The sequence below is a fragment of the Protopterus annectens genome, chromosome 5.part0, assembly GCF_019279795.1.
Source record: "Protopterus annectens isolate FY-2018-M chromosome 5.part0, PAN1.0, whole genome shotgun sequence".
Taxonomy (NCBI): domain Eukaryota; kingdom Metazoa; phylum Chordata; order Ceratodontiformes; family Protopteridae; genus Protopterus; species Protopterus annectens.
In genome coordinates, this window is record NC_056735.1 from 1036466819 (window position 1) to 1036493243 (window position 26425).

Consider the following 26425-nt stretch of genomic DNA (forward strand, 5'->3'; position numbering starts at 1 on the left):
ATTGTAATGAGCCGAAATGGCAGAGGCATGGATTTTAATTGATGAGAAAGATAGGCCTTTGTCAAGCATCTCAGTCAAGTATTGTAATACATGAGGAATATTTGGTTCTGCTGTATCAGTTCTTTGTGATAGATTCCAAGCACAGAATCTCTTCCATTTAACAGCATAAGAATTTCTAGTACTAGGCTCCAAAATGACATCCATCACAGCTTTACGGAGAGGTGTTTGTATAAGGTAAGGTCCAAGATGGGTATTGAGACAAGTTCCTTCGGATTGGGTACCAGTATTGGCGGGGCCAGTCTGGGGCAATTAGTATCATCCTTGGTTTCTCTTGACTGACTTTTAGGAGGACCCTGGGAAGAAGAGGCAGAGAAGGAAAGGCGTAAACTGATAGGGCGTCTACTTTCCATGCTTGTCTGTGTAAGTCCTTGTGCAGAATCTTTTCAATTGCTAATTTTGAGAAGAGGCAAACAGATCTATGTCTGGGCTCCCGCATTTCTTTGTTATCATGCTGAAGACTTGTGGATCTAGTTCCCACTCGTAAGGATCCAAAAGGTTTCTGCTTAAATCGTCTGCCAGAGTATTTTGCTTTCCTGGCAGGAATTGAGCTTGAAGATGTATTTGGTAAGTCAAAGCAGTGGCCCACAGTGCCATGGCTAATCTGCAAAGGGGGTATGAGTGTGTGCCCCCCTGCTTGTTTATATACCACATGACCGTGGTGTTGTCCGTCTTTATCAGTAGTCGTCCTGGATGAAGTAAGTCCTTGAAGGCTGTTTGGGTATTTTGAACAGCTAGCATCTCTTTCTGGTTGATATGTAGATGCATTTGTTTTGGAGTACATATGCCCTGAATGCATCTTCCCACCATGCGGGCCTCCCAGGCATAATCTGATGAGTCTGTTGTTAAGGTTTGGCTGGCAGGGGGTAAAGTGAAAGGGCCGTCCCATGTTTTGGTGACATGTCTTTGCCCACCATAGAAACTCCTGTTGTAGGCAGGGAATGAGAGGAATCATTGTTTCCAGGCTGTGACAATGTTGACTCCATAAACTTTTTAGGTACCACTGAAGTTTCCTCATATGCAGTCTTGCATACGGAATCAGCAGGATGCAGGATGGCATGAAGCCCAACGCTTGCAGAATTTGTCTTGCAGATAACTGGGTTTTTGTTGCCATCAGTTTGAAGTAAGTAGTCAGTTGCCTTTGCTTGTCTGGCGTGAGGTAAGCCATCTGGGAAGTTGTATTCAAGCTTGCACCCAGGAATGTCATCTTTTGAGAGGGTACCAGTCGTGATTTATTTTTGTTTATTGTGTACCCTAGGCATGTTAGAAGCCTTCTCACAAACGCCAGGTGTTGAAGAAGAATGTCCTTGTTCTGTGCTTGAATGAGACAGTCGTCCATGTAAGGATATATTTGTATACTTCTAGGTCTGCAAAATGCAATTACTGGTACCAAGCACTTTGTAAAGACTCTGGGCGCAGTAGATAAGCTAAAGGGCAGTGCAGAGAATTGGTAATGCATCAAGCCAGCCTTGAATCTGAGGCATCGTCTGCACGATTGTCTTATTGGGACATGCAGGTATGCCTCTTTTAGGTCTAATGTCACCAGACAAGCATTCTTGCCCAGCATGGGTAGAAGCTGCTGCAAAGTCAGCATTTTGAATTTTGGAATGTCCAGGTATGTGTTCAAAATCGATAAATCCAGTATTGGCCGCAAGGCCTTGTCCTTTCTGGGTACAAAGAACAGTCGAGTAAAAACCTTGTCCTTTTTCCTGTTCTGGTACTGGCTGAATGGCCCCCATATCCATGAGGGACGTAACCTGCTTCTGTGCCTCTGCCCACTGATTTTTTTGGCAGATCTGGCCAACCGTTTGCCATTGGCAGACTATGGAAATGGAATCTGTATCCCTGTGATACTATGTTTAGCACCCACTTGTTCTGGGTTATTAACTGCCAATTTTGAGCAAAAAAGTGCTAGTTTTCCCCCTAAGGGTGCTGCCAAAAGATAAATGCTTGGTGTAGGCAAGAGGAGGTCATTGGGACTGTTTTCTGTAGGTTTGCGCTTTATCTCCTCCAGATTTGGAGGTAGAAACACCCCATTGCTTTGACCTGTATGAATCTTGCGCCTGGTTATCTGGAACCCTAAAGGTGTCTGGATTTGCCCCTTTGAGCTCTGTCTGACACAGGAAAGGACCAATTTTTTGTAGGCCAGTGTCTACTGAATCTTGGTGGCTGCACTTGTAAGTATTTTACAGTTTGCATAGATTTAGCTTTGTCTTCAATTTTCTTTAAAACCTCTTCTGCCTTAATACCAAACAGAGTATCATGCTGTAAAGGTGCATCTAGCAATTTAGCTTTAACATGATCAGGCAAATTTTGTTCCTTTAGTCAGGCATGCCTCCTAATCACAGATCCAGTAACAGCGGCCCTGCAGGAGACCTCTATGGAATCAAAAAGTACAGTTGTGTACACTTACCATAAATGTAGATGTTCCGACTGTATTCACTGTTGCAGTCATTACATTAGGGTAATCCTGCTGGCAGGTTGCCCTCAGTCGGCCTGAATTCCAAAGTCTTGGGTCCTGCGTAGGATGCTGTCGCCCCTTCCCTGACGTCAGGTCGTCAGGGGGTATAAAAGATGCGGCCGACGCCATTTTCTTTAGTTTTTCTTGCCCCAGGATGTCAGGTGCCCCCTAAACGGGTAGCCAAAATTAAATTAAATATATATATATATATATATATATATATATATATATATATATATATATATATATATATATAAATATATAAACACACACACACACACACACACATATGCATCAATATAAACTTTACCTTCATCTACAAGCAAATATACCACATAGGTTCCATCAGAAGAAAGGGGGATGGCGGGTGGGTAACCTGGACTGCAACAGTGAATACATATGGTAAGTGTACACAACTGTACTATGTTTTTAGTGTTTCACTGTTGCAGTCATTACATTTGGGTAGAGTCCCAAAGCTATGGGACGCTGAAGCTAAACAGCATTAGGAGTGGCTATGAGGCCCTGCAGAACTGCAGTGGCAAAACCTGCTCTGGATTTAGAGTAGAGTGGCAGATGATAGTGCTTTGTAAAGGTGTGCACTGAAATCCAAGTAGCAGCCTCTAAAATGTCCTTGGTTGGTACTCCCCTGAGAAAGGCTGCTGAAGTGGCTGCAGCTCTGGTTGAATGTGGCCTAATGCCCTTAGGCACTGGCTTGCCATGGTGTAAGTAGCAGAAACGAATGCAGTGGCCTATCCACTTTTGAAATAGTCTGCTTTGAGATAGCCTTTCCTTGTGATCCTGCAGCATATGCCACTAGTAATTGCTCTGTCTTTCTGAAAACGTTGGTTCTGTCCAAGTAGAATCTAAGCTGTCTGTGTACGTCCAAAGAATGCAGAATTCTCTCCTCCCTGTTCTGTGAATTTGGATAAAAAAGTTGGCAGATGAATAGTTTGGTTAAGAGCCACACTAAAAAAGTTGGCAGATGAATAGTTTGGTTAAGAACCGCACTGGACACCACCTTAGGCATAAATGTTGGGTTTGTCCTCAGAGACCCCCTGTCTGGATAAAAAATGATAAAAGGATCCACAGCCATGAGTGCCTGTAGCTCTGAAACTCGTCTTGCAGAAGTTATTGCTAGGAGCAGATCTGTTTTCCAAGATAAAAACTTTATATCAGCAGTAGCAGCTGGCTCAAAAGGAGGCAGGGTGAGTTTTTCCAAGACATAGTTGAGGTCCCATGTAGGCATTAGTGATCTCCTTGGAGGCCTTAAATTTTTGGCTCCTCTGAGATACTGTTTTAATACGGGATGAGAAAAAATTGGTGGGCTCTGTATTGTAATGAGCCGAAATGGCAGAGGCATGAATTTTAATAGACGAAAAAGATAGGCCTTTGTCCAGCATCTCAGTTAAGTATTGCAAAATCTGAGGAATATTTGGCACAGCTGGTTCCAAGCACAGAATCTCTTCCATTTTCCAACATAAGATTTTCTAGTACTAGGCCTTCTGGCCTCCAAAATGACATCCATCACAGCTTTACTGAGAGGTGCGTTTTGTATGACTACATTATCCGCCATGCTGCCAGGTTTAAAGTCCTGAGCTTGTTGTGCAGGATCCGATTGTTTTGCTGGGACAGTAGATGAGGTATTTGAGGTAAGGTCCAAGCTGGGCATTGAGACAAGTTCTTTAGGATTGGAAACCAGTACTGGCAGGGCCAGTCTGGGGCAATCAGTATCATTTTTGGCTTCTCCTGTCTGACCTTTAGGAGTACCATGGGGAGGAGAGGCAGTGGGGGAAAGGCATATACTGATAGGGCGTCCACTTTCCATGCTTGTCTGTGATAAGTCCTTGTGCAGAATCTTTTTAGTTGGTAGTTGTGAGGGAAGGCAAATAGATCTATGTCCGGGCATCCTCATTTCCTTGTTATCATGCTTAAGACTTGTGGATCCAGCTGCCACTCGTGTGGATCCATGAGGTTTCTGCTTAGTTCGTCTGCCAGAGTATTTTTCCTTCCTTGCAGGAATTGTGCCTGCAGATGTACTTGGTAAGTTAATGCTGTATCCCACAAAGTCATGGCTAGTCTGCAAAGGGGGTAAGAATGTGTGCCCCCCTGCTTGTTTATATACCACATGACTGTGGTGTTGTCTGTCTATCAGTAGTTGTCCCAGATGAAGTAGACCCTTGAAGGTTGTCAGGGCATTCTGAACAGCTAGCATCTCTTTTTGATTGATATGTAGATGCATTTGGGTTGAGGACCACGTGCCCTGAATGCATCTTCCTGCCATGTGGGCCCCCCCATGCATAATCTGATATATCCGTTGTTAGTGTCTACCTGGCGGGGGGTAATGTGAATGGCTGTTCCTTGTTTTGGTGGCAAGCCTTTGCCCACCATCGAAACTCCTGTTGTAGGCAGGAAATGTGCGTAATCAGTTTCCAGGCTGTGGCAATGTTGAGTCCAAACACTTTTAGGTAACACTGAAGTTTCCTCATATGCAGTCTTGCATATGGAATTAGGAGGATGCAAGATGCCATGAAGCCCAAAGCCTGCAGAATTTTTCTTGCAGATAACTGGGCCTTTGTTGCCAACATTTTGAAATAGGTAGTCGGTTGCCTTTGTTTGTCTGGCGTGAGATAAGCCATCTGGGCAGTTGTATTGAAGCTTGCACCCAGGAATATCATCTCTTGAGAGGGTACTAGTTTTGATTTCTTTTTGTTGACTGTGTACCCTAGGCATGTTAGAAGTCTTTTCACAAACGCCAGATGCTGTAGAAGAATGTCCTTGTTCTCTGCTTGAATTAGACAGTCGTCCAAGTAAGGATACATCCGTATTCCTCTTTGTCTGCAGAACGTAATTACTGGTGCCAGGCACTTTGTAAAGACCATGGGCGCAGTAGATAAGCCAAAGGGCAGTGCAGAGAATTGGTAATGCATTGAGCCAGCCATGAATCTGAGGTATCTTCTGCATAACTGGCTGATTGGGACATGCAGGTATGCCTCTTTTAGGTCTGGAGTCACCAGCCAAGCATCCTTGCCCAGCATGGGCAGAAGCTGCTGCAAAGTCAGCATCTTGAATTCTGGTATATCCAGGAATGTGTTCAGAACAGATAGGTCCGGTATTGGTCTACAGGCAGTGTCCTTTCTGGGTACCAAGAACAGTAGAGTAAAATCCTTGTCCCTGCTCTTGATCTGGTACTTGCTGAATGGCCCCCATGTCCATGAGGGATGAGACTTGTTTTTGTGCCTCTGCCCATTGATTTTTTGGGAGATCTGGCCAGCCTTTTGCCTTTGGCAGTCTATGTAAATGGAACTTGTACCCTTGTGACACTATATTTAGAACCCACTTGTCCTGGGTTATAATGTGCCAATTTTGAGAAAAAAGTGCTAATTTCCCCCCTAAGGGTGTTGCCAGGAGATAACTGCTTGGTCCAGGCAGGGGGGAGTCATTGGGACTGTTTCCTGTATGGTTGCGATTCGTCTTCTCCAACTTTGGAGGTAGAAGCACCCCATTGCTTTGACCTGTAGGAACCTTGCACCTGGGATCTGCCCCTTTGAGGTCTGTCTGACACAGGAAAGGACCAATTCTTTGTAGGCCAGTGTCTACTAAACCTAGGTGGCTGTACCTGTAAAAAATCTTTGACAGTTTGCATAGATTTAGCTTTGTCCTCCATTTTCTTTACCACCTCCTCTGCCTTAACACCAAACAAAGTATCATGCTGTAAAGGTGCATCTAATAATTTAACTTTGACATCAGGAGGCAGATTTTGTTCCTTTGAGCAAGCATGCCTCCTAATTACAGAACCCGTAACTGCGGCCCTGCAGGAGGGCTCCAAAGAAAAAAACACATTGCAAAGTATGCTTTCCAACTTGTTCAGCTGCATGCAATAAATCCTGCATTTCCTTGTTTTTTGCACATTCAGAGTTTAATAAGATTTTCTGTTTAAGCAATGCCATGACGTTGCTGATATTTGAGCATATGAAACTGACAGTTTAAGGCCCTTACAGCCAAGGTAGCTGATGTGTAAACCTTTTTCCCCCCCATCTATCCAGTGCCCTAGAATCTCTGTCAGAGGGGGTAGGGTTTTTTGCAGCGGAAGCTTTAACTCCTTTGGGACCCTGTGAAATAGTTTCTGGGTCTGCAGCAGGGTTTTTAAAAAGGAATTTATGAGCATCAGGAACCCTGTAATATCTGTCAGGCTTAACAGGAGCTGGAGGCAAGGAGTCAGGGGTAAGACTAGACTCCGAAAACACATAATCTACAATATCTAACACAGGTGGAATGGCTAGTGGCCTGTCTTGAGGTTGGAAAAGGAAATCCCTGAGCCTCTTTTTAGATTCTGAAAAATCTTGGCTCTCCCAGTGGAAATGCTCCCTCATGGTATGCAAGGTTTCCCCAAAAGAATAGCCCTCTGGAGGAGAAGCTGAAGGTATAGATTCTTCAGCATCAGAACCCTCATTGGGGGGGGGGGGATATTCCTGATCAGAAGAGGAATCAGAAGAAATAGAAACCTGATCTGAAGATTCGTAGTCAGTCTCTTGCCTCGGCCTCTTATCAGGAGGGGGATGGGAACCCCTGATCAAGGTAATTAAGTCTTCGGCCATTTTCAGCATCTGTTTTTTGAGCATAGAGGCCTGTCCACGTGGCTCTTGAGTTTGTTTCTTTGCTTTAGACTTTGCCTTTGAAGATGAGGTTGGTTTAATGTAAAGATGTTTAGGTCTGAATACACCCTCAGAAGCCGGTGCCTGCCACGTGGGAGTCGGTAGCGGCCTGCGTCTCTAACGTAGCGGGCGTCAGGGGCTGCAAAAGCGCCTCACTGAGAACAGGCGAACCGGAGACTGGCTTAGGAGAAGCTTAGTCATCGGTTTTGGGCCTCAGTTGTCTCTCTCCTCTTCTTTGCGTTTTTTGTGAACTCTGGTAGTCGGATGGCTATCAGATGACATTTCTGAATAATTAAACCGGTGCCCAAAATAGTTTAAAGCAAAATCATACCGACTTTTAATAGTGCGTTGGTTAAATTTAGCACAAAACCGACAACCAAAAACGTTGTGATCAGGGCCTAGGCAAGGAATACAGTAAGAACGAAAGTCCTTATGAGGTATTTGCTTTCCACAAGAAATACAATTATTTACTTTTTCTGACATCGGTGTGGAGCAAGAAAAAAGTTTCTCCATCTGAAACTCAAACACGAAAATCTCAGGAGTCGGCCGACCGGCACTTGCGAAATGCTTCTGATTCGGGCACCATGTGGCAAGAAAGACTAAAGAAAATGGCATCGGCCACATCTTTTATACCCCTGACGACCTGACGTCAGGGAAGGGGCAACAGCAGCCGACGCAGGACCCAGGACTCTGGAATTCACGCCGGCTGAGGGCAACCTGCCAGCAGGATTACCCTAATGTAATGACTGAAACAGTGAAACATGAAGAACATCCACATTGCAAAGTATGCTTTCCAACCTGTTCAGCTGCATGCAATAATTCCTGCAATTCTTTATTTTCTGCACATTCAGAAATCATCATTTTCTGTTTCAGCAATCCCATAACATATTGTTGATACTTGACCATATGAAATTGACAGTTTAAGGCCCTAATTGCCAAGGTTGCAGATGTATAAACCTTTTTCCCAGTCTGTCCAGTGTCCTTGAATCTCTGTCAGAGGGGGTAAGATTTTTTGCTGTTGAGGCCTTAACTCCCTTTGGACCCTGTGAAATAGTTTCAGGATCAGCAGCAGGGTTTCTAAATAAAAATGTATGCGAGTCAGGGACCCTGTAATATCTGTCAGGTTTGCTGGGAGCCAGAGGGAAGGAGTCAGGGGTCAAGCTTGACTCCGAAAACACATCATCCACAATGTCTAAATCAGGGGGTATGGCTAAAGGCCTGTGCTGAGGGAGCAGGAAATCCCTGAGCCTCTTTTTTGATTCGGAGGAATCTCGACTCTCCCAGTGAAAATGCTCCCTCAAAGTATGCAAGGTTTCTCCAAATGAATAATCCTCAGGAGGTGATGAAGATGGTATAGACTCCTCTGCATCAGAATCCTCATAGGGAGGTATAGAGAATTCCTGATCTGAAGAGGAATCAGAAGAAATAGAAACCTGATCTGAAGATTCATTATCAGTATCTTGCCTAGGCCTCTTATCTGGAGGGGGATGGGTACCCCTGGATCAAGGTAATAAGGTCTTCAGTGATTTTGATCATCTGTTTTTAGGCATAGAGGCCTGTGCCCGTGGCTCAAGCGTCATTTTTTTAGTTTTAGAAGTTGCTTTTGTCTTTGGTTTAGCAGTTGTCGTCGGTTTGATATACAAATGTTGAGGCCTGAATACACCCTCAGAAACCGGTGCCTGCTCAGCAGCTCCAGACCCATCTGAGGGAGATACATCCGTGGGTCCAATACTTTGAGTATCTTGCGGCATGTCAGACTCCACATGGGTGCCGGTAAGGGCCTGCGACTCGAAAGTAGCGGGTATCAGGGGTCGAGAAAGCACCTCACTGAGTACCGGTGAACTGGCGACTGGCTTAGAAGCTTCATCGGTTTTGGACCTCGACTGTCTCTCTGTCCTTTTCTTTGCGTTTTTTTATGTACTCCGGTAGTCGGGATTGCTATCAGACGACATTTCTGGGTAGTTAAATCTGTTTCCAAAATAATTTGAGGCAAAAACATACCGACACTTAACAGTGCGTTGGTTAAATCTAGCACAAAACCGACAGCAAGGCACATTGTGATCAGGGCCTAGGCAAGGAATACAGTATAAATGGAAATCCTTGAGAGGTATTTGCTTCCCACAAGTAATCCAATTAACTTTTTCTGACATCGGTATGGAGCAAGAAAAGAGTTTCTCCAATGGGATACTTAGCTTTAGTGAAGACTTCGGTTCTGAAACTCAAACTCGAATATTTCAGGAGTCGGTCGACCAGCACTTGAGAAATACTTCTGCATCGGGCACTGCGCAGCAAGAAAGACTAAAGAAAATGGTGTCAGCTGCATGTTTTATACCCCTGACGACCTGATGTCATGGAAGAGGAGACAGCAACCAACGCAGGACCCAAGACTTCGGAATTCAGGCAGACTTGAGGGCAACCTGCCAGCAGATTACCCCAAATAAAATGACTGCAACAGTGAAACACAAAGAACATCAAGCTTTTCAGCCATACTGCTCGAGTAGAAAGAGAACTTGAGAAAAAAAAGCAGTTCCTTACTAAATGGCACACTCACTCACTCCACTCGTATACAGAAAACACTGGGGGGGGGGGGGGGGGGGAGCTATAATCTACACAACAGTACAAACTACTCTAACTATCCTAAAACTCTATAACTCGACGCACGAAGCGAGGGGATGAGAAAGGGGACTTATACTAACACGATCTAACAAAATTCTGAAGGAAAAAAAAAAAAAGAGAGACAAAGGTTTTACCCACTGACTAAGTTGGAGCTCAAGAGACACGATGCAAAAGCTATTCGCGGCAAACGAGATCTGGGGATGGAAGGCAGTGGAGGTGCATTATGGGTAAGGGGAGGAGTTTGGAGCTCGGAACTGAAGCTAGTAAAAGTTGCCGGCTTGGATCCGTAACCCACAAGTTGAAGACCAAATTAAGTAAACTACTTCAGATCTAACTTTTATAACACAATCGTAAAATAATTTAATTTCAACTTATCTTCTTGAAGTTTTGCAAGTTAACTCTGTATATTCCAGTTTCTACATTAAAAAAAGTTATGTCTTACCATAACGTTCAATCTGTGTTGTTGATCTTTCATTCATTACTAATGGGTTAACGGTTCTGTCCTCCACTTACTGCAATAAACTTTTCTGGTGGAAGATTTATGAGCCACCACCAGAAGGGACTTTACAGGAGATGACAGACTGGGAGTCCTGAGAATCATGGATCATGGATCAGCGAGCTTCAGACTGTCCAGATCTGGATGAGGAATACCAGAGGGCTGTGAAAGCAGATCTGGGATCGGATCCAAGGTCCATGGTGGAACAACTAGAGGAGACCGGAGGAAGGGAAACCAAACCTGTCGAGGCCAGAATAGGGCAATGAGAATCACAGTGCTCCCCAGCCTTCGGGCTTTCTGTAGAAACTTCAACATGAAGGGAAGCGGAGGATATGCATAAAGAAGCCCGGGAGGCCAAGCATGAATCAGAGGGTCTCTGGGGACTTCCCCCGGCGGGGAGTTCAGAGCGATAAACTCGCTGCATTTCATGTTGGAAGGAGGTAAGAAGAGATCGCAGCAAGGACGACCCTACTCTAGGAAGATCTGTTCCACTACTGAAGGCTTCAGAGACCACTCGTAAAGCATCAGGATAGATCTGCCGAGCCTGTCCACTAAAATGTTGGACTGTCCTGGGATGTGCATTTCCACAAGAAAAAGGCCAGTGGAGATCACCCATTCCCACACTCTCATGGCCTTTCGACATACGAGATGAGATCTGGCTCCCCCTTGTTTGTTGATATAACAGACCACTGATATTGTCCGTCTGAACTGCAATCGTTCTCAGAGGAAGATGAGCACGGAGGGCCTGCAATGTAAGAAGAACCACTTTCATCTCTAGAAAACTGATGCGCAGATGGATCTCGGAAGGGGACCACGTGCCTTGGACTGTCCTTCCTGAGCAGTGCCCCCCCACCCTAGTAGGGAGGCATCCGTGGTCACTGTGGTTTAGGGTAAAGGATGTTGAAAAGGACGTCCCTTGAGGAGATTCGGGGACTGAATCTACCAAAGGGAGGCCCTGCACGCATCTGAAGTTCTCACTGAAAAAGACAAAGGAAGGCCTAACAGTGACCACTGAACCACCAATGTCCACTGCAGTACCCTCATATGAAGGTGTGCCATGGGGAGAAGATTTATCGTGGCCGCAATGGAACTTAGAGCTCATAACACTGCTTCGGCTGTTGGTAAATGGGACTGAAGAATGTGCAAAAACGTGCAACTTCCAGCTGCGTATCCTGTCTGAGGTGAGGAACACCTTCGACTGTATTGTGTCCAGCCTTGCCCCAATGAAATCTAGAATATGAGCCGGGTGAAGAGCAGACTTGTTCATACTGATTGTAATGCCCAACTTGTTGGCTAGCTGAAGGAAGGAGTCCCTGGCCTGATATAGTAGATGCTCAGAGGGGGCGGTAAAGAGCCAATCGTCCAGGTACAGAAAGACCTGAATGCCCTGAAGCCTAAGGAGAGCCGCTACTACTGCCATTACCTTGGTAAACACCCAGGGGGCTGTAGTGAGACCAAAGGGGAGGGCTCCTAACTGGTAATGATTGGCTCTCAGTCAGAAACAAAGGAACCTCCAGGAGCGCCTGTCCACCTTGATGTCACGTCCTGGAAGTAGACAGACCACATCCAGTCTCGGTCCTGCAGATAAGACAGGATAGAATGACTTGTGACCATCCAGTATTTTGTCTTGGTTACTGCAGGTTCAATTTGGACAGATCCAATACTGGTCTGAGGTCCCCTGTCTTTTTTGGCACTGAAAAGAACCTGGAATAAACCCCGGATACGGACTGGTCTGGGGGGACCGGTTGGATGACTCGTTTTCGTAGCATCGAGTCTACCTGCACTGCTGCTTAGACCCGCTGCGTGCGTGGAACATCCGGGAAGGCTTTGTTGGATGAGGGAAGATTCTTGAAGGGAACGAAATATGACATGCAGCACCCACTGATCTGTAGTGATGGACTCCCATGCTAGTGGTGAAGCGACAGGCAACCCCCTGACTGCCTCCAAAAATGGACAGCCGGGCAACCCCTCAGAGTTGCTGTATGGGTTTATCAGAGAAAGGTTCGCGGGACCTCGAAATTCCTAGGACCCCCTCTGTCTCTAGGGCGGTGTCTAGCCTCTGGGAGAAGGCGAGTCCTCAGCATCCCAGGAAAATGCCTGAGACTTGCAGAAAGTACAGTTGTGTACACTTACCATAAACGTATATGTTAGAGTGTATTCACTGTTGCAGTCATCACATTTGGGGTTATCTGCTTGCAATAGCCCTCAGTCGGCCTGATTATACAAAGGCTTGGGTCCTACGTGGGTTGCTGTCTCATCTTCCGTGACGTCAGGTAGTCATGGGTATAAAGCATGCAGCTGACACCATTACAACAGTTTTTTCTTGCCCCAGATGTCAGGTGCCCCCCTTAATGGGAAACAATTAAATATAAATATACAAGGTTATACCTCGAACAAAAAAGCAAATACACCAAAAAGCTTTTAAGTATTATAAAGGAGAATAGAGGTATAGCCAAAAGAAGTCAGGGGGCTGGAGGCAGGGTAACCAGAAAGTACAGTTGTGTACCTACCATAAATGTAGATGTTAGAGTGTATTCACTGTTGCAGTCATTACACTTGGGTTACCCTGCTGGCAGGATACCCGCAGTCGGCATGAATTCCAAAGTCCTAGTCCGGCATCTGTTGCTGTCGCCTCTTCCCTGACGTCAGTGCGCCAGGGGTATATAAGATGCAGCCGATGCCATTTTCTTCAGTTTTTCTTGCCCCAGATGTCACGTGCTCCCAAGAAGGTAGGCAATACATATTGCTTAGAAAAACATACAGTAAAATAAAAACAATACCTTCATCTACAAGCAAATACACCACATAGGTTGTATAAGACAGAGACGTATAGAGAAGTCCCAGCAAAGAAAGGGGGGTGGAGGGTGGGTAACCTGGACTGCAACAGTGAATACACTCTAACATCTACATTTATGGTAGGTACACAACTGTACTATGTTCATCGTATTTCACTGTTGCAGTCATTACACTTGGGTTGAATCCCAAAGCTGAGGTAGGGCGGCTGGGTCCAAATAGGATTAGGAGTGGCTATGAGGCCCTGCAGAACTGTAGGGGCAAAGCCTGCTCTGGAACTCAAGTTGCAGCCTCCAAAATTTCCTTGGTTGGTACTCCTCTGAGAAAGGCTGCTGAAGTGGCTGCTGCCCTGGTAGAATGTGGCCTAATATTCTTAGGCACTGACTTGCCATGCTGTGCATAACAGAAACAAATGCAGTGCCCTATCCATTTTGAAATAGTCTGCTTTGAGATCACCTTTCCTTGTGATCCTGCAGCATATGCTACAAACAGTTGCTCAGTTTTTCTGAAAGCTTATGTTTTGTCCAAGTAGAAGCATAGCTGCCTGTGTATGTCCAAAGAGTGCAGAAGTCTCTCCCCTTTATTCTGGGGATTTGGGTAAAATGTTGGCAAATGAATGGTTTGGTTAAGAGCCACACTGGATACTACCCTTGGCATAAATGCTGGGTTTGTCCTTAGAGAAACCCTGTCCGGATGAAAAATGATAAAAGGTTCCACTGCCATTAATGCTTGTGACTCTTCTTGCTGAAGTTATTGCTAGGAGCAGAGCAGTTTTCCATAAGAATTTTATATCAGCTGTATTGGCTGGCTCAAAAGGAGGCAGTGCGAGCTTTTCCAAGACAAAGCTGAGGTCCCATGTAGGTATCAGTGCTCTCCTTGGGGGTCTTATGTTTTTTGCCCCTCTGAGGTACTGTTTTAGCAGTGGATGTGAGAAAATAAGAGGTTCCGTACTGTAATGAGCTGAAATGGCAGAGGCATGGATCTTAATTGATGAGAAGGATAGGCCTTTGTCCAGCATCTCAGTTAGGTATTCTAAAATCTGAGGAATATTTGGAACAAGTGGTTCAAGTCCTCGTGCCTGGTTCCAAGCACAGAATCTCTTCCATTTTTCTGCATAAGATTTCCTGGTGCTGGGTCTCCTGGCTTCCAAAATGACATCCATAACAGCTTTAGAGAGATGTGTATTCTGAGTTACTATATTATTTGCCATGCAGCCAGATTTAAGATTCTAAGTTGGCTGTGCAGCATCTGACTGTTTTGTTGAGTCGGAATTTGAGGTAAAGTCCAGGCTGGGGCTTGAGACAAGCTCTTTAGGATTGGGTACCAGTGCTGGCGTGGCCAGTCTGGGGCAATCAGAATCATTTTTGGCTTCTCTTGTCTGACTTTTAGGAGTACCTTGGGAAGGAGAGGCAGTGGTGGAAAGGCATAAACTGTTAGGGTTTTCCAGCTGAATGATAGAGCATCCACTTTCCATGCTTGTGAGTAATAAGTCCATGTGCAGAATCTCTGTAGTTGGCAGTTGTGAGGGGAGGCAAAAAGATCTATGTCTGGGCATCCCCATTTCCTTGTTATCATGCTGAAGACCTGCGAATCTAGTTTCCAGTTGTGAGGGTCCATGAGGTTTCTGCTTAGTTCGTCTGCCAGAGTATTTTTCTTTCCTGGCAGGAACTGTGCCTGCAGATGTACTTGATAGGTCAGTGCTGTGTTCCACAAAGTCATGGCTTGCCTGCATAAGGGGTAGGAATGTGTGCCCCTTGCTTGTTTATGCACCACATAACTGTAGTATTGTCCGTCTTTATTAATAGGTGTCCTGGCTGTAGTAGATCCTTGAAGGCTGTCAGGGCATTCTGTACAGCTAGCATCTCTTTTTGATTGATATGAAGATGCATTTGGTCCGTGGGCCACGTGCCCTGAATACATTTTCCTGCCATGTGTGCCCACCAAGCATAATCCGATGCATCTGTTGTTAGTGTCTGCCTGGCTGTGGGTAAAGTGAAAGGCTGTCCCTTGTTGTGGTGACAGGCCAGTGCCCACCATCGAAACTCCTGTTGCAGGTAGGGAATAAGAGTTATTATTGTTTCCAGGTAGTGGCAATGTTGAGTCCAAACACTTTTTAGATACCATTGTAGCTTCCTCATATGCAGTCTGGCATATGGAATTAGCAGAATGCAGGATGCCATGAAGCCCAAAGCCTGCAGAATTTTTCTTGCAGGTAGCTGGGTCTTTGTTGCCATCATTTGAAAGTAATGAGTCAGTTGCCTTTGCTTGTCTGGTGTGAGAAAAGCCATCTGAGCAGTTGTATTTAAGCTTGCACCCAGGAATATTATCTCTTGAGAGAGCACTAGTTTTGATTTCTTTTCGTTTACTGTGTACCCTACGCAAATTAGTAATCTTTCTACAAACGCCAGATGCTTTAGTACAATGTCCTTGCTCTCTGCTTGAATAAGGCAGTCGTCCAAGTAGGGATATATTTGAATTCTTTTTTGTCTGCAAAATGCAATTACTGGTGCCAGGCATTTTGTGAAGACCCTGTGCGCAGTAGATAAGCCAAAGGGCAGTGCAGAGAATTGGTAATGCATTGAGCCAGCTACGAATCTGAGGTATCTTCTGCAAGATTGTCTGATTTAGACATGCAGATATGCCTCTTTGATGTCCAAAGTAATTAGCCAAGTATTCTTGCCTAGCATGGGTAGAAGTTGCAGCAGTGTCAACATTTTGAATTTTGGAACATCCAGGAAAGTATTTAGAATAGACAGGTCCAGTATTGGTCTCCAGGCTTTGCCCTTTCTGGGTACCAAGAAAATTCTAGAGAAAAATCCTTGCCCCTGTTCTTGCTGTGGTACTTTTTGAATAGCCCTCAAGTCCATGAGAGCAGAAATTTGTTTTTGTGCCTCTGCCCATTGATTTTGTGGCAGGTCTGGTATACCTTTTGACCTTGGTAGGGTGTGAAAATGGAACCTGTAACCCTGAGAAACAATATTCAGTACCCATTTGTCCTGGGTGACCATGTGCCAATTTTGTGAGAAAAGTGCTAGTTTCCCCCTAAGGGTGCTGCCAAAAGGTAAGTGCTTGGCATTTGTAGAGGAAAGTCATTCGGACTGTTTTCTATAAGGTTGTGATTTGTCTTCTTCGCCTTTGGGGGCTGAAGCACCTCATTGCTTAGATCTGTATGAGCCTTGGGGCTGAGATCTGCCTCTTGGGCATCTGGTATCTGTCTCTCTGTGGCCTGTCTGACACTGGAAAGGACCAATTTTTAGAAGGCCAGTTCCTGCTAAATCTAGGTGGCTGAATCTGTAAGAAATCATTTACTGTCTGCATTGATTTTGCTTTATCCTCCATTTTCTTTAACACCTCTTCTGTCTTAACACCAAGCAAAGTATCATGCTGTAATGGAGCATCCAATAATTTTGCTTTAACATGATCAGGTAAACTCTGTTCTTTTAACTAAGCATGCCTTCGAATGATAGAACCTGTAACTGCGGCTCTGCAAGATGCCTCTAATGAATCAAAACCACACTGCAAAGTATGCTTCCCTACTTGTTCAGCTGCATGCAATAAATCCTGCATTTCCTTGTTCTCAGGACATTCAGAGCTTGTAAGCATTTTCTGTTTTTGCAAAGACATTAGGTACTGTTGATATTTAAGCATGTGAAACTGGCAGCTTAAAGCCCTTACAGCTAAAGTAGCAGAGGTATAAACTTTTTTTCCCCATCTGTCCAGTGTTCTAGAATCCCTATAAGAGGGAACAGGGTTTTTTGCAGTGGAAGCCTTGAACCCTTTTGGGAGCCTGAGAAATAGTTTCTGGATCAGCAGCAGGGTTTTTATAAAGAAATTTATGAGAATCTGGAACCCTGTAGTACCTATCTGGCTTAACTGGTGCAGGGGGTAAAGGAATCAGGAGTCAAACTGGATTCAGATAAAACATCATCAACAATATCTAGTACAGGGGGGATAGCAAGAGGTCTGTGCTGAGGCAATTAAAGAAAGTCTCTGAGCCTTTTCTTGGATTCTGAATAATCCTGGCTCTCCCAATGGAAATGTTCCCTCATGGTGTGCAGGGTTTCCCCAAAAGAGTAGTTCTCAGGAGGAGAGGCTGAAGGGATACATTCTTCAGCATCAGAGTCCTCATAGGGAGGAAGAGAATATCCCTGTTCTGAAGAGGAAGAAAGAGAGACCTGGTCAGAGGAGTCATAGTCAGTGTCTTGCCTAGGCCTTTTATCATGAGGGGGATGGGAGCCCCTGATCAAAGTAATTAGGTCCTCGGCCATTTTGAGCATCTGTTTCTTTGGCATGCCCCAGGAGAATGCTGTACTTGTTTGTCTTTAAAGGTGTTTTAGACTTTGCCTTGGCTGCTGAAGAGGTCTTGATAGTAAGCTGTGTAGGTCTGAAAACACCCTCAGAAGCCGATGCCTGCTCAGCGGCTCCGGACCCATCTGAGGTAATTGTTTCTGTAGTCCCAATACCTTGAGTTTCCACAGGCCTAGCTGTCTCCACGTGGGAGTCGGAGGCAGCCTGTGGCGGTAGCAGGTGTCAGGGGCTGCGAAAGCGCCTCACTGAAAACTGATGACTCGCCTAGAAAAGGCTTCAGTTTTGGACCTCAGATGCCCGTCGTCTTCTTTGTCTTTGCGCTTTTTATGGACTCCGATCCTCGGTTGTTCTGATGGCATTATATAGTTAAACCTTCGGCCAAAGTAAGGAAAAGCAAAATCGAACAGACGCTTAATAGTGCGTTGGTTGAATCTAGCACAAAACCAACAACTAGCAACGTCTTGGTCAAGGCCTAGGCAAGGAATACAGTAAGAATGAAAATCCTTATGAGGTATTTGCTTCCCACAAGAAATACAATTGTTAACTTTTACTGACATCGGACTGGAGCAAGAAAACGTTTCCCCAATGGGGTACTTAGCTTTATTGAAAACTTCGGATCTGAAATTCAAATTCGAAAATCTCAGGAGTCGGCCGACCAGCTTTTGAGAACTGCTTTTGCTTCGGGCACCGCACGGCAAGAAAGACTGAAGAAAATGGCGTTGGATGCATCTTATATACCCCCTGGCGCACTGACGCCTGGGAAGAGGCGACAGCAACCAACGCCGGACCAGGACTTTGGAATTCAGGCAGACTGCGGGTAGCCTGCCAGCAGGATAACCCAAGTGTAATGACTGCAACAGTGAAACACGATGAACACCTGCAACAGTGAATACACTCAAACATCTACATTTATGGTAAGTGTACACAATTGTACTACTTTCTTCGTGTTTCACTGTTGCAGTCATCACATTTGGGTAGATTCCCAAAGCTAAAGGATGGGAGGAGGAATTTAGGTAGCATGAGGAGCAGCTATAAGGCCCTGCAAGACTGCAGTGGCAAAGCCAGCTCCGGATTTAGAGAAAATTGACAAATGGTAATGCTTGGTGAAAGTATGTACAAAACTCCAGGTAGCAGCTTCCAGGATGTCTCTGGTAGGGACACCTCTGAGAAAGGATGTAGAGGTAGATGCAGCCCTGGTTGAATAGGGTCTTATCCCCTCTGGGATAGGTTTTCCATGGTGCTTACAGCAGAAATGAATGCAATGGCCTATCCATTTAGAAATGGTTTGCTTTGAAATAGCTTTCCCCTCTGCCCCTGCAGCAAATGCCACCAGCAGTTGCTCAGATGTCCTTTGAGGTTTAATCTTGTCCAAGTAAAATTTAAGTTGCCTGTGCACATCTAAGGGGTGCAGTATCCGTTCCCCTTTGTTCTGTGGATTAGAAAAGAAGGCTGGCAAATGAAAGGACTGATTACACTGGATACCACATTGGGCATGAAAGAGGGATTGTTCCTGAGGGACACCCTATCCGCATGAAAGATGACGAAAGGCTCCCCTACCATAAGGGCCTGTAATTCAGATACCCTTCTTCCTGAAGTGACTGCTAAAAGGAAAGCTGTTTTCCAAGAAAGGAATTTTAAGTCTGCAGTTGCAGCTGGCTCAAAAGGAGGAAGAGTGAGTGAGTTTTTCCAATACAAAATTAAGGTCCCAGGCTGGAGTTGGGGCTCTTTTTGGCCCCTCTGAGAAACTGCTTGCACAGTGGGTGAGAAAAGAGGGGTGGTTCTATGTTGTAATGAGCTGAAATGGCCGAGGTGTGAATTCTGATGGAGGAAAAGGAAAGGCCCTTGTGAAGCATCTCAGTTAAGTATTGAAGAATCTGAGGTAAATTGGATGCTGCTGTGGCTATCCCTCGAGTTTGGTTCCAGGCACAGAATAGTACAGTTGTGTACCTACCATAAATGTAGATGTTTGAGTGTATTCACTGTTGCAGTCATTATAGGTTCATAGGTTCATACTAGGCTACCTGCCCTAGGGCATTTATAAGCCTAGCCAGAGTGTGTTTGGCTTTCGCCACCCATTTTAAATTAATTTTGCTATGCCCTTTTTCGAGGTTAGTATACTGTGCCTCTTAACAGTGACACAGAAGTGAAAACCTACGATCTCCCATCCACTCATCAAGATTCCTCTTGAAGAGAGTCAATGAGGGACTCTGCCTAACCTGGACTGGGATTTTTATTCCAGAGTGAAGGGAGCCTCTGGGTTATGAATCTGTCCCTTCAGCATGTCCTATTTATTTCAGTGCTGAGGTTCAAGTCTCTCGAGCGCGTAGCTCGATGGGATTTGGATTTTCTGAGGTGCAGCATGTCCATTAATTCCGGGTTGGACATGGCTTTATACGTCAGGCACAGATCGCCTCTGAGCAGGCGGTATGCCACTGAGTAGAGCTGGAGTTTCTTTAACCGGGCAGCATATGGCATCTGTTTGAGCCCTTTGGTCCTCTTGGTGAGGTTCTTTTGGGGTCTTTCCAGTTGCTGCAGGTGTCTGGTAAGGTAAATCCCAAAAGGGGCATTGTACTCAATTATGGGCCTGATGAGGGATGAGTAAAGAGGCACGATGACCTCCCCTGATCTAGATGTGAATCCCTTCATGATTAGGTGGGCTATATAAAATGTTTTTCTAACCATTTTGGCCACGTGATTGTCAAATGAGAGATTGCTATCAACTTGGGTCCCCAGGTCCGTAATTACTTCTTCTGTACTTAATGGATTACCACCTATGTGGTAATTTGTGGGCACTTTGTTTTTGCCAAAGGGGATGACTACACTTTTTGGCGTTTAGCTTGAGGTCATGGCTCTGGCACCAGTTGTCTGTTTATATGAGGTCCTTTTGGAGGATGCTTGTGTCGGCTGGAGAGTCTATTATGGCGCCCAGTTTGCAGTCATCTGCGAACTTGGTCAGCCACAGTCCTTCCGTGTTGGCCTGTACCTCCGAGAAATATATACCGAACAAGAGCGGTCCCAGGACTGAGCCTGATGGGACGCCACTTGTAACTGGTTTGGAGTCTGACATGGCTCCAGCAATTCTAACCATGTGGGTTCTGTCCTTGAGCCAGTTTGCAACCCATCTAGTGACATAGGGGTTTATATTTAAGCTGGTGAGCTTATCTATAATGCCAGAGTGGGGTATTGTATCAAAGGCTTTTGTGAGGTCCAGGTAGGCTGTGTGGACCACCTTCCCCTCGTCAATGGCCTTGGTGACTGTTTCAAAGAAATCGACCAGGTTTACGAGGCAGGATCTGCCCTTAAAGCTGAACTGGGTAAGATCCAGTGTCTGTAGGTCCCCAATATCTTTATGTATGAGGTCCATGATGATCCTTTCCATAGCTTTGCAGATCAAGCTAGTCAGGCTTATGGGGCGATAGTTTCCAGGATCCGTTGAGGCACCACCTTTGTGGAGAGGGACCACTGTTGCTGTATGCCACTCTTTGGGTACATATCCTGTAGTAAGGCTGAGATTGAACAGTAGTTTTATGTTTGGGTTTAGCTCTTCTTGGAGTTCATGTAGGGGCAGCCGGGACACCGTCTGGTCCCATTGATGCTGTGTTTTTGCTTTGGAGAGCGGCTCTTACCTGAGCATCTGAGATGTCAGGGGGGCAGCACTCTGCTGGGATAGATATTTGCCCTTTTGGTGGGGGGGGGGGGTTGCGCTGAACCTGTCAGCTAGGATGTTGGCAAGGTCTGTGGGTTCGATGTATTTTTTGTCATTTTGGACTAAGTCTGAGCATATCTGAGAATTCTCACCCAGGTTCCTAACATAACTAAGGAAAGCCTTGTGATTATCCTTAGTGTCCTGTGGAATTTTTCTCTCGAAGCTGGCCTTAGATGATTTTATGAGTGCCCGTAGTTATTTGCCAGTACTGATCAGAGATGCCTTCCCTTTTTGGGATTTTGCTCTATCATGTAGTAGCTTCCTCCTCCTATTGTATAGTTTGTTTATGGCTGGGGTCCACCAGACAGGACGTCTGCCTTTGGAGGATTGGGTCTTGGTTTTATTTGGGATTGCATGATCCATGCATTCCTGAAGGTGTTCATAGAATGCGTTTATAAAGGATTCTGCGGTCTGGGCCATATTTTCCACAGGCTCGGAGGCTTTGAAGGATTCCACCTCGGTTTTGAGGAGTGCGAAATTTGCTTTAGAGAAGTTTTTCACTGTGGTTTTCTGGGCAAGGGGTGGGGTCGGGATGTGAATATCCAGTGAGATTAGTTTATGGTCTGATCTTACCAGTGAGGGATACACTTCTGGTCTGGAGCATAGAGTCCCCATGTTGGTAATGATCAGGTCCAGTATGTTTTCCCCTCTTGTGGGAGTGGTAACAAGTTGTTCCATAGCATTTGAGTTTATCAATTCTAGGAAACTTTGGGCTAGGGTGTTGGAGCTAGAGTAATGCTCCCAGGCTATGTTTGGGTAGTTGAAGTCGCCCAATATAATGGTGTTTGGAGAGACCTTCATATTTTCCAGTGTTCTCAGGAAGGCTGAGTGGGGTTCCTGGGTTTGGGAGGGTGGTCTGTAGCAGGCTATAAACTGGAAGGCAGTTTTACCCACTGTTAGTTGCACATGGATAGTCTCTGATGCTTCGTGCTGTGCCACCAACCTGGAGGTGTGGGTATCTTTGACGAATATTGATAATCCCCCTCCTTTTGTGGTTCGGTCCAAGTTTTGGGGCCGAAAAGCATGATATGAGGTATAACCTGGTAGTGCTGGGGTGCTCTCGGGAGCCTTGAACCAGGTTTCTGTTACTGCACAGATATCTATGTTCTCCATGCTAAGGAGAGTTTCGAAAAGCGTGCATCTTGAGGTTTAGACTTCTGGCGTTGAGTAGCATTACTCTTAGTTTCTTATCCCTTGTGATACCTATGGAGGTGGATTTGTCTTCTGAGCCTTGCCTAAAAAAGGCACTATGGGGGAAGCAAGAGCCTTTGCCAATATCCGAAAGCCCAGGGGTGACAGGTGCAAGCCGTGCCTAGCGAAGCATCGTGGCTTGTCGAGCATGTCATCCCAGGCTGACAGGCATTGGATCCCCTTTGAATGACACCAATACTTAAGCCAATTGTTGAAATTGATCATCGTGTCTTCATATTGCGGCATCATTCTTGGTGAGGGTAAAAGGGTTATCCTGCTGGCAGGCTACCCGCAGTAGGCCTGAATTACAAGTCTTGGTCCGGCGTCGGTTGCTATCGCCTCCTCCCTGACATCAGTGCGCCAGGGGTATAAAAGATGCAGCAGACGCCATTTTCTTCAGTTTTTCTTGCCCCAGATGTCAGGCGCCCCCAAAAGGGTAGGCTAAAAATAGGTCTATGAAGCATGCATGCATCAAGTAACAAGTTTCCTTCATCTACAAGCAAATACACCACATAGGTTGTATAGAATAGAGAAGTACAGATAAGGTCCAGCAAAGATAAGGGGGATGGTGGGCGGGTAACCTGGACTGCAACAGTGAATACACTCGAACATCTACATTTACGGTAGGTACACAACTGTACTATGTTCATACTGTTCCACTGTTGCAGTCATTACAATTGGGTTGAATCCCAAAGCTAAGGTTGCAAGGCTGGAGCTAAATAGAATTAGGAGCGGCTATGAGGCCCTGCAGGACTGCAGTGGCAAAGCCCGCCTTGGATTTGGAGTAGAGTGGTAAGTGGTAGTGTTTTGTAAAAGTGTGCACTGAACTCCAGGTTGCAGCCTCTAAAATGTCTTTGGTTGGCACTCCTCTGAGGAAGGCTGCTGAAGTGGCTGCTGCTCTGGTTGAATGCGGCCTAATGCCCTTAGGCACTGATTTGCCATGTTGAGAATAGCATAAACGAATGCAGTGACCTATCCACTTGGAAATAGTCTGCTTTGAGACCGCCTTTCCTTGTGATCCTGCAGAATATGCTACCAGTAATTGCTCAGTCTTTCTGAAAGCTTTGGTTCTGTCCAAGTAGAAGCACAGTTGTCTGTGTATGTCCAAAGAATGCAGAAGTTTCTCACCCTTATTCTGTGGGTTTGGATAAAAGGTAGGCAAATTAATAATTTGGTTGAGGGCCACGCTGGACACTACCTTAGGCATAAATGTGGGGTTTGTCCTTAGAGAAACCCTATCTGGATGGAAAATGATAAAAAGGTTCCACAGCCATGAGTGCCTGTAGCTCAGAGACTCGTCTTGCAGAGGTTATTGCTAGGAGCAGAGCTATTTTCCATGACAAAAATTTTATATCAGCTGTAGCGGCTGGATCAAAAGGAGGCAGAGTGAGTTTTTCCAAGACATAATTGAGGACCCATGCAGGTATTGGTGATCTCCTTGGAGGCCGTACGTTTTTGGCTCCCCTGAGGTACTGCCTTAATAAAGGATGAGAAAAAATAGGTGGCTCTGTATTGTAATGAGCTGAAATGGCAGAGGCATGAATCTTAATTGATGAAAAGGATAGGCCTTTGTCCAGCATCACAGTTAAGTATTGTAAAATCTGAGGGATATTTGGAATAATCATGTTAATTCCTTGCGCCTGGTTCCAAGCACAGAATCTCTTCCATTTTTCTGCATAAGATTTTCTGGTACTGTGCCTCCTGGCCTCCAAGATAAAGTACAGTTTTGTACCCACCATAAATGTAGATGTTCGAGTGTATTCACTGCTGCAGTCATTACACTTGGGTTATCCTGCTGTTAGGCAGTCCCGCAGTCGGACAGAGTTCCAAAGTCTTGGTCCGGCATCAGTTGCTGTCACTTCTTCCCCCGTCAGTGCGTCAGGGGGTATACAAGATGCAGCCGACACCATTTTCTTCAGTTTTTCTTGCCCCAGATGTCAGGTGCCCCCAAATAGGTAGGCAATACATATTGCTAATAAAACATACATAAAAAGTAAAACCAAAACCTTCAGTTACCAGCAAATACACCACATAGGTAGTATAGGAGTTCCAGCTAAGAAAGGGGATGGAGGGAGGGTAACCTGGACTGCAGCAGTGAATACACTCGAACATCTACATTTATGGTAGGTACAAAACTGTACTATTTTCATCGTGTTTCACTGCTGCAGTCATTACACTTGGATTGAATCCCAAAGTTGAGGTAGGGTGGCTGGTTCTATAGAGGATATGGGGTGGCTATGAGGCCCTGCACTGCAGTGGCAAAGCCAGCTCTGGATTTAGAATAAAGAGGCAAGTGATAATGTTTGGTAAAGGTGTGCACTGAACTCCAAGTTGCAGCTTCCAGGATATCTTTGGTAGGTACTCATCTAAGGTAGGCAGTGGACGTGGCTGTTGCCCTGGTAGAATGTGGCCTGATGTTGCTAGGTTTTCCCATGCTGTGTGTAGCAGAAACGGATACAGTGTCCTATCCACTTTGAAATGGTCTGCTTTGAAATAGCCTTTCCCTGTGATCCTGCAGCATATGCTACAAACAATTGCTCAGTTTTCCTGAAAGCTTTTGTTTTGTCCAAGTAGAAACGTAGCTGTCTGCGTATGTCCAATGAATGCAGAAGTCTCTCGCCTTTATTCTGGGGATTTGGATAAAAAGTTGGCAAGTGAATAGTTTGGTTAAGAGCCACACTGGAGACCACCTTTGGCATAAATGAAGGGTTTGTTCTTAAAGAAACCCTGTCTTGGTAAAAAATGATGAAAGGCTCCACTGCCATTAGTGCCTGTAACCGAGACTCTTCGAGCTGAGGTTATTGCCAGAAGCAGAGCAGTTTTCCATGACACATATTTTAATTCTGCTGAACTGACTGGCTCAAAAGGAGGTAAAGTTAGTTTTTCCAAGACAAAATTGAGGTCCCAAGTTGGTGTTGGTGCTCTCCTGGGCGGTCTTATGTTTTTAGCCCCTCTGAGGTACTGTTTTAGCAAAGGATGAGAGAAAATAGGAGGATCTGTGTTGTAATGAGCCGAGATGGCAGAGGCGTGGATCTTGGATGAAAAGGATAGGCCTTTGTCCAGCATCTCAGTTAAGTATTGTAATATCGGAGGAATATTTGGGACAAGAGGGTCAAAGCTTTGAGCCTGGTTCCAGGCACAGAATCTCTTCCACTTTTCTGAATAGGATTTCCTAGTGCTAGGCCTCCTGGCCTCCAAAATGACATCCATAACAGCTTTAGAGAGAGGTGTTGCCTGCTTGACTGAGGAATCTGCCATGCAGCCAGGTTTAAGGTTTTGAGCTGGCTGTGCAGGATCTGGTTGTTTTGTTGAGTCAGAAGATGTGGAGTTTGAGGTAAAATCCATGGTGGACCTTCAGCTAAGTTCTTTAAGACTGGGTACCAGTGCTGGCGTGGCCAGTCTGGGGCAATCAGGATCATTTTTGGCTTTTCTTGTCTGGCTTTTAGGAGTACCTTTGAAAGGAGAGGCAGTGGTGGGAAGGCATAAACTTTTAGGCTTTTCCAGCTGAACGAGAGAGCATCCACTTTCCATGCTTGTGTGTGGTAAGTCCTTGTGCAGAAATTCTGTAGTTGGCAATTCATTGGGGAGGCAAAAAGATCCATGTCTGGGCTCCCCCATTTTTGTGTTGTCATGCTGAATACTTGTGGATTTAATTTCCACTCGTGAGGATCCATGATGTTTCTGCTTAAGTAGTCTGCCAGAGTATTTTTCTTTCCGGGCAGGAATTGTGGTTGCAGATGGACTTGATAGGTTAGAGCTGTGTTCCACAAGGTCATGGCTTGCCTGCAGATGGGATAAGAATGAGTGCCTCCTTGCTCGTTTATGTACCACATAACTGTGGTGTTGTCTGTCTTTAGTAGTAGTTGTCCTGGAAGTAGATGGTCCTTGCATTTTGTACAGCTAGCATCTCTTTTTGATTGATGTGAAAATGCATTTGGTCTGCGTCACACTTGCCCTGAATACATTTTCCTGCCATGTGTGCTCCCCAGGCGTAATCCGAAGCATTTGTTGTTAGTGCCTGCCTGGCTGTGGGTAGAGTGAAAGGCTGTCCCTTGTTGAGGTGATATGCCTGTGCCCACCATCGAAACTCCTGTTGTAGGCAGGGAATAAGTGGTATTACTGCTTCCAAACTGTGACAGTGTTGA

At 45.4% G+C, this 26425-nt stretch overlaps 1 protein-coding gene across 1 annotated transcript in view; it reads right to left on the bottom strand.

Annotated features, from left to right (window-relative positions):
• Positions 1–26425, bottom strand: part of ARGLU1 (arginine and glutamate rich 1) — a 226277-nt gene that overhangs the window by 80404 nt on the left and 119448 nt on the right. The window lies entirely within an intron of this gene.